This window comes from Chrysochloris asiatica, unplaced genomic scaffold (assembly GCF_000296735.1).
Source record: "Chrysochloris asiatica unplaced genomic scaffold, ChrAsi1.0 scaffold00008, whole genome shotgun sequence".
In the NCBI taxonomy this organism is placed as follows: domain Eukaryota; kingdom Metazoa; phylum Chordata; class Mammalia; order Afrosoricida; family Chrysochloridae; genus Chrysochloris; species Chrysochloris asiatica.
The window spans coordinates 20249849-20257588 of NW_006408526.1; the positions used below are offsets into that span (position 1 = coordinate 20249849).

A 7740-nucleotide genomic window follows, 5' to 3' on the forward strand; every position below is an offset into this window, starting at 1 on the left:
TCATTTTTCAATAACCAAATGCAATAGCTTCTACAATCAAGGCAAGCATAGGTCTTTGTAACAGACAGCAACGGGGCACTCTTGTCATACATCGCTCTCCTTCATTCATTTCACAAATATATATCATTTACCCAGTTTGTGCTAGCCACTGTATTAAGCACTGGAAGTACAAAGGGCATTTTAAATAAGCTTTCGACCCTCTTAATATTTGTATTCCAGCAGTTCTACTATTTCTCTGTCTTCTTTATGCCACCTTTACTAAGTCCTTTTTTCCTATACGCATGTTACATATGGGTCTGTTCCAAGGTCCTACCATTTAATTCCTTCCTATTTTCCTGACACACACATATACACACATTCAGTCTGTTGAAGAGAAGAATCATGACTTTGTTCTTGTTGTTAGATGCTGTTGAGTAGGTACTGACTCATAGCGACTTTATGCACAGCAGAACACTGTCCAATCTTGGTCCAATCTCACTACTGTTGCTACACTTGCATCCATCGATGCCGCCACTTGGCCAATCCATTTCACTGGGGGTCTTCCTCTTTTTCTCTGACCCTCCACCCTACCAAACATGATATCCTTCTTCAGAGACTGGTTCCTCCTGACAATATGTCCAAAGTATGAGAGACGAAGTTTGGTCACCTTGGCCTCCAAGGAGCACTCTGGCTGCACTTCTTCCAAAACAGATCTATTGGTTCTTTTGGCAGCCAAGGCACTTTCAATATTCTCATCCAACACCATAATTCAAAAGCATCAATTCTTCTATGGTCTTCCTTTTTCACTGTTCAGCTTTCGCATGCATATGAGGTTATTGAAAATACCATGGCTTGGGCCAGGCTCACCTTAGTCCTCAAGCTGACGTCTTAGCTCTTCAACACTTTAAAAAAGGTCTTGTGCAACAGATTGCCTGAGGCAATATATCCTTTGATTTCTTAACTGCTGCTTCCGTAAGTGTTGATAGTTGATCCAAGAAGAATGAAGTCCTTGACAACTTCAATCTTTTCTCCATTGATAAGAATGTTGTTTATTGGCCCAGTGGTAAGGATTTTTGTTTTCTTTAAATTGAGATGTAATCCATACCAAAGGCTGTGCTTTTTGATCTTCATCAGTGAATGTTTATAGAGTCATGACTTTGGATGGTGCAATATATATATATATATATTTACACACAGTAGCTTTACTCAGTATCAAGAAAATTTACAAATTTCTTGATACTGAGTAAAATTATTATTCTTATTGAAAATGAAGATTGTTCTATGACTTACCAAGGCAATAGAGAGGATTTTTTTTCTTTTTTTTCCCCTCTGATAAGTAAGTTTGAGTAGAGAGAGGAAAAAGTAGAAGTGGATTTCAGAGAACTGCATCATACATATTCAAGAAAGAGACTTAACCAATTAACAAATTGGTATTGTGGACTTCTTAATTTCTTGTTAACAAGTGATAAAGAAGATGGCACATTAAAATTTTATCATAGATTTTCTCTCCCAAAGTACATCACAAAATAAGCAAAAAAACAAAACAAAACAAAATACCCCAAAACAAAAAAAAATAAGTCATCTACAGCCACAAAAGAAGGAATGGAGCATGACCTAAGCCAGTAGTTCTCAAACTTGTCTCTCAAGCATTGAAACCACCTTGTTGTTGTTGTTATGGGTTGTGGAGTTGGTTCCGACTCATAGCGACCCTGTATAGGGTTTCCAAGGCTGTAAATCTTCACGAGAGCAAAGAGCCTCATCTTTCTCCCACGGAACAGCTGGTAGTTTTGAACTGCTGACCTTGAGATTCGCAGCCTGATTTATAACCACTATGCTACCAGAGCTCCTTTGATACCACCTTGGGAGCTTTTAAACATGATGGCATTTAGGTCTCTTGCCCAGAGATTCTGATTTAATTGGTCTGGGGTAGCCTAAACATCAGGATTTGTAAAAGTTGTGCCCAAGGTTAAGAACCACTGACCTAAGCAAAACATTTCAAAAACTGGTTACTGAGGTGGGAAAAATATTCTGGAGCGAAGGAAAGAAGAGTAGTAAAAGGGTTACACTCTGACTCCTATCCCTGCCCCCCAAATCCTAGAGGGAGAACTTCTGATTTGTTCACATATCATTCTCCCCATAACTGTAAATATAGAAAGAAACAAAGTGAGTAATGTCCTTATTTTTGCTCCCTTCTGATCAAGGTTTTGCAAAAGTGCTGCTGCAAGCAGGTAACAATGGACAATGAATACTGAAGTTCCCTCTCTCTGGTAGAAAGGGACTCCAGAGCCACACATGAATTCGGAAAAGGATCCAAAGCTTCCACCACTGATGCACTATCCTCCACCCCAACCCAAAGCAGAGAACCCTGGCATAGAATATATAAGAGTCTCAGAAGAGATACCAGAACATGAGCGGGCTGAAATGGAATGCCCTAACTACTATGCAAAAACACTATAGTGCAACATGCAAATTTGGCATTGCATGCCAAAGGTCAAGTCCCACATAGATGGAAATATAAGGAATAGAAACTAATTCTTCATAAATGTATTCTGTAGGACATCTTAATAAGAACCAGTAGTTACCAAAACAAGAAATCAAAGATGAGATGACTAAATGAAATGAAATGGGAGCTTACATACTTAAGAAAATGAGAACTCAAACCAAAGCCATTAAAGAAGAAATAAGTAAGACACAAAATTGTAATCTATGCTCTCTGCTCCTCCCTGTTCAACAGATAGCTGCAACTTCTCTTACAGTCCCAGCCGTATCCCTGAGATAGGATGGTGAAGGTCAGCGTCAACAGATTTGGCCGTATTGAGCCCCTGGTCACAAGGGCTGCTGGTAACAAAGTTGAGATTGTTGCCATCAATGACTCCTTCATTGACCTCAATTACATGGTATACATGTTCCAGTGTGATTCCACCCTGGAATCATGGCAAGTTCAATGACACTGCCAAGGCTGAGAACAGGAAGCCTGTCATCAATGGGAAGCCCATCTCTATCTTCCAGGAGTGAGATCTTGCCACTATCAAGTGGGGTGATGCTGGTGCTAAATATGTTGTAGAGTCCACCAGTGTTTTCACGGCCTTGGAGGGTGGTGCCAAAAGGGTAATCATCTCTTCCCCTTCTGCAGATGCCCCCATGTTTGTGATGGGAATGAACCATGAGAAGTATGACAACTCCCTCAAGATTGTCAGCAATGCCTCCTGCACCACCAACTGTTTGGTCCCTCTGGCCAAGGTCATCCATGACAACTTTGGTGTCGAGGAGGGACCCATGACCACAGTCCATGCTGTCACTGCCACCCAGAAGACTAGATGGCCCCTCTGGGAAACTGTGGCATGATGGCCGTGGGGCTTCCCAGAACATCATCCCTGCATCTACCAGTGCTGCCAAGGCTGTGGGCAAGGTCATCACTAAGATGAGTGGGGAATTTACTGGCATGGCCTTCTTTGACCCTGCCCCCAGCATGTCTGTTGTGGACCTGACCTGCCATCTGGAGAAAGTTGCCAAATATGATGACATCAAGAAGGTGGAGAAGCAGGCATCAGGTGGTCCCCTAAAAGGCATCAGGCTATACTACAGACCAGGATGTCTCCTGTGACTTCAACAGTGACACCTACTCTTGCACCTTTGATGCTGGGGCTGGCATTGCCCTCATAGACCACTTTGCCAAGCTCATTTCCTGGTATAATAATGAATTAGGCTACAGCAGCAGGGTGGTGGACCTTATGGTCTACATGGCCTCTAAGGAATAAGCCCCCTGGACCACTAGCCCCAGAAACAGCACTCGAGGAAGAGAGAGGCCCTCAGCTGCTGGGAAGTCCTTACCCCAGATGAATCCCTTTAACACATTGAAGCTCTCATCCTCAACATAGTTTTCACCCAGACTCCCTAGAGAAGGGGAGGGGCTTAGAGGGCACAGCCTTGTCATGTACCATCAATAAAGTACACTGTATGAATCGGACTGCTAACCTCAAGGTTGGCAGTTTGAAGCTACCAGCTGTTCCGTGGGAGAAAGATGAGGCTTTCTGCTCCCATAAAGATTTACAGTCTCGGAAATCTTGTGCAGAGTTGCTATGAGTTGGAACTGACTCCATGGTATTTAACAACAACAACCAGCCAAAAAATAAAAATGTAATCTAAAGATTAAAAACAGAAATCTTATGCCTCTGGTAAACTTAATACAGAATACTTAACATCAAGACATATCCTTTTTAAGTTTTTAGGTTTCACTCTAATGCAAGTTCCATTATGGTGGTGGTGGTGCTGGTTATGTGCTGTGGAGTCAGTTCCAACTTATAGCAATGCTGTGTAGAATTTCCTAGGCTATACACCTTTACAGGAGCAGAAAGCTTCATTTTTCTCCTGTGGAGCAGCTGGTGGAGTCAAACTGTTATAACATTGCAGTTAGCAGCCCACCTCATAACCCACTATGGTACCAGGGCCCCTTTCCATTATGGCTGATGTTGGTTCTGACTTTTAGTGACCCTGTATAGGATTTCTGAGGAGTTGGTGGTGAATTTGAACTGCCAGTGTCTCAGTTAGTAGTCCAGTGCTTATCCTACAGCATCACACTTGGACGCCATTACTGTAGGGAGTTTATTTCCCTCAGTGCAGTATTACTAGTGCTTACAATTGTGTCTTACAAGTTGTAAGTGCTCAGTAAATATTTGTTTAATGAATAAAAACATAAAGAGAGATTTCTTCCTTTACTCAACTATGAAAAACAACATACCTACAGGGAACAGAGTTGAGGCTAGTTTCAGACTTCTTTGTAGTCAGAAGGAAACAGACTAATGTTTCCAAAGTTATGAGAGGAAAAGTACTCAAGAATATTATACCCAGCCAAGATGCATCTGGAGACAAAAGGTAGCAAGCAGGCATTATCAGACATAGAAAATTTCAGGAGCACAACATTATCAAATGAATATTTTGAAAACTAAATGGATAAAGTTAAGAGATGAATGAAAGAATTAAGGAATACAAGCACACCTTGAAGATATTCTGGCTTCAGTTTCAAACCATTGCAATAAAGCGAATATCACAATAAAATGAGTCAGACAAATGCTTTTGTTTCCTAAGGCATATAAAAGTCATGTTTACACTATACTGTAGTCTATTAAGTTTGCAAAAGCATTATGAAAAAAGTTTGAAATATCTCCAGAATTACTAAAATGTGACAGAGACACAAAGTGACCACACACTGTGAGGAAAACGACACCGAAAGACTTGCTTATCTCAATGTTGACACAAACCTTCAATTTGTAAAATAGACACTGTCTGTGAAGTGCAATAAAGTGAAGCACAGTAAAACAAGGTCTGCTTGTACAGAAACCGTAGTAAAAAGACTGTTGAGTGAGCACGGAATCGATGAACTACAAAGCAAGCCTTTAACAATGACAAGATATGGCAATAGAAAAAGATGGCAATGTGGTTAAATATTTTTTATTACCATTGGCATATTGTTATTGTTGTTGTTAGGTGCCATTGAGTCAGTACCGACTCATAACGACCTTATGTACAGCAGAACAAAACACTGCCCGATCCTGGGCCAACCTCAATACTGTTGCCACGCTTGAGTCCATCAATGCTGCCACTTGGCCAATCCTTCTCGTTGGGGGGTCTTCCTCTTGATATTGGATGTATATAATCTTCAGACAGAATGCTAAGGATTTCTCTGAGTGTTTTCTTCTGGGTAGAGTAAAAATAGCCATGTCAACATTTTTATACATAAACAAACAAGAACACGGTTGAAAAGCATGAGCTGGTGAAGCTGAATATAACTATCAGGGAGTGACTTTTTTTCCCCCTCTACTTTTCTTTTTTTTTTAACTTTTTATTGTGAATTGAGTCAAGGTTTGCAGAGCAGATCATCAGATTTATAGTCAAGAAATCATCTACATTGCTTTATTACAATGATTGCAATCCCCTCCATGTACCATCAGTTAAGAGTATTTATCTCTGCTCACTTTAACTCTTGCATCCCTTCCTGTGTCTCCCACTACCTTCATATTTCTTAGGCCAACTTCCTTCTTGGACATTGTCTGCCCTGTCACCCTTGTTAAAGTGTGTTTACCTTCTGTTGTTATTGTTGCTAGGTCCCTTTAACTTGTTACAGATTTATAACGACCTTTTGCACAACAGAACGAAATACTGCCCAGTCCTGCGCTAACCTCACAAACATTACTATACTTGAACCCATTGCTGCTGCCACTGTGTCAATCCATCTCATTTGTGGGGGGGACTTCTTTTATTTGCTGACCCTCCACTTTACCAAGCATGATGTCCTTCTCCAGTGACTGGTCCCTCCTGGTAATATATCTAAACTATGAGAGACAAAGTCTGACCATCCTGGCTTCTAACGAACTTTCTAGGTGTACTTCTTCCAACAGATTTGTTTGCTCTTTTGGTGGTCCATGGCACTCAAATGGTCTTTCCTTTTCATTGTCCAACTTTCACATGCATATGAAGTTATTGAAAATACCATGAATTGGGTAAGGTGAACCTTGGTCCTCAAACTGACGTCTCTGCTCTTGAACACTTTAAAGACATCTTGTGCAGCAGATTTGACTAATGCAATACATCATTTGCCGTCTGTCAGTTTGCTATACTGTGGTGGTGTGTGTGTTGTTGTAATTCTGGTAGCTATGCCACTGTTACTTTAAATACCAGCTGGGTCACCCATGGTGGAAAGGTTTCAGATAAGTTTTCAGTCTAAGACAGACTAGAAAATAGGAGAGAGTGACAAATATTTTTTCACTGAAACTTTGTGAGTCGCAATGTCTGTCTGCTAGCCCATGAATAATTTTCCTTCCCTGCACTGTAACCATCATAGAATACTTTTTTAAAATCATTTTTACAACAGTGGCTTCATACAATATTTGTCCTTTTGTGATTGACTAATTTAATTCAGCGTAATATCCTCCAGGTTCATTCATGCTGTGATATGTTTTACAGATTCATTGTTATTTTTCAATGTTGTGTATTATTCTATTGTGCATCTATACCAATGTTTGTTTAACCATTCTTTTGTTGATGGATATTTAGGCTGTATCCATCTTTTTGATGTAGCTCTTGTAAACAGCATATCGAAGGATCCTGTGTCCATATTAATTTTGATACTCTCTCTTGACTGATGAATTTAATCCATTTATACTCAATGTACTTTTCAATAGGTATGAATTGATAGCTGTCATTTTGCTGTATGTGTTTTTTTGTGTCTGTGGTACTGCTGGTTTCTTTTTTCCACATAATTTTCTGAGATGAGTTCAATTTGTTTGTGTTTTCTTTTTATTTTCATTTCTGTTGTGTTACTGTTAATTAAAGCTTTATGATTTTCCTCTTTTCTATTTTGTTGTGAAAATGTATTAATTTTCTTTGAGATTACCCTGTAATTTATTATCCCCCCCCCATTTATAACAGTCTGTTTTACCTTGAAATCTAATTGACTTACTCGCCATTTGAAAGTTTTATATCTATGTGATTCCCTTTGCTTTGTAGTTGACTTCATCATAAACTGATATTTCTAGTTTTCTATTTTCAGCCTGTGATATGCAGATGATACAACCTTGTTTGCTGAAAGTGAAGAGGACTTAAAACATTTACTGATGAAGATCAAAGAGCACAGCATTTGGTATGGATTACATCGCAATGTCAAGAAAACAAAAATCCTCACCACTGGACCAATAAACATTCTTATCAACGGAGAAAAGATTGAAGTTGTCAAGGACTTCGTTCTTCTTGGATCAACTATCAACA

The 7740-nt window shown here is 39.8% G+C and overlaps 1 pseudogene; it reads left to right on the top strand.

Annotated features, from left to right (window-relative positions):
* Positions 1–2759: 2759 nt before the first annotated feature.
* On the top strand, positions 2760–3737 carry LOC102814118 (annotated as a pseudogene).
* The last annotated feature ends 4003 nt before the right edge of the window (positions 3738–7740 follow it).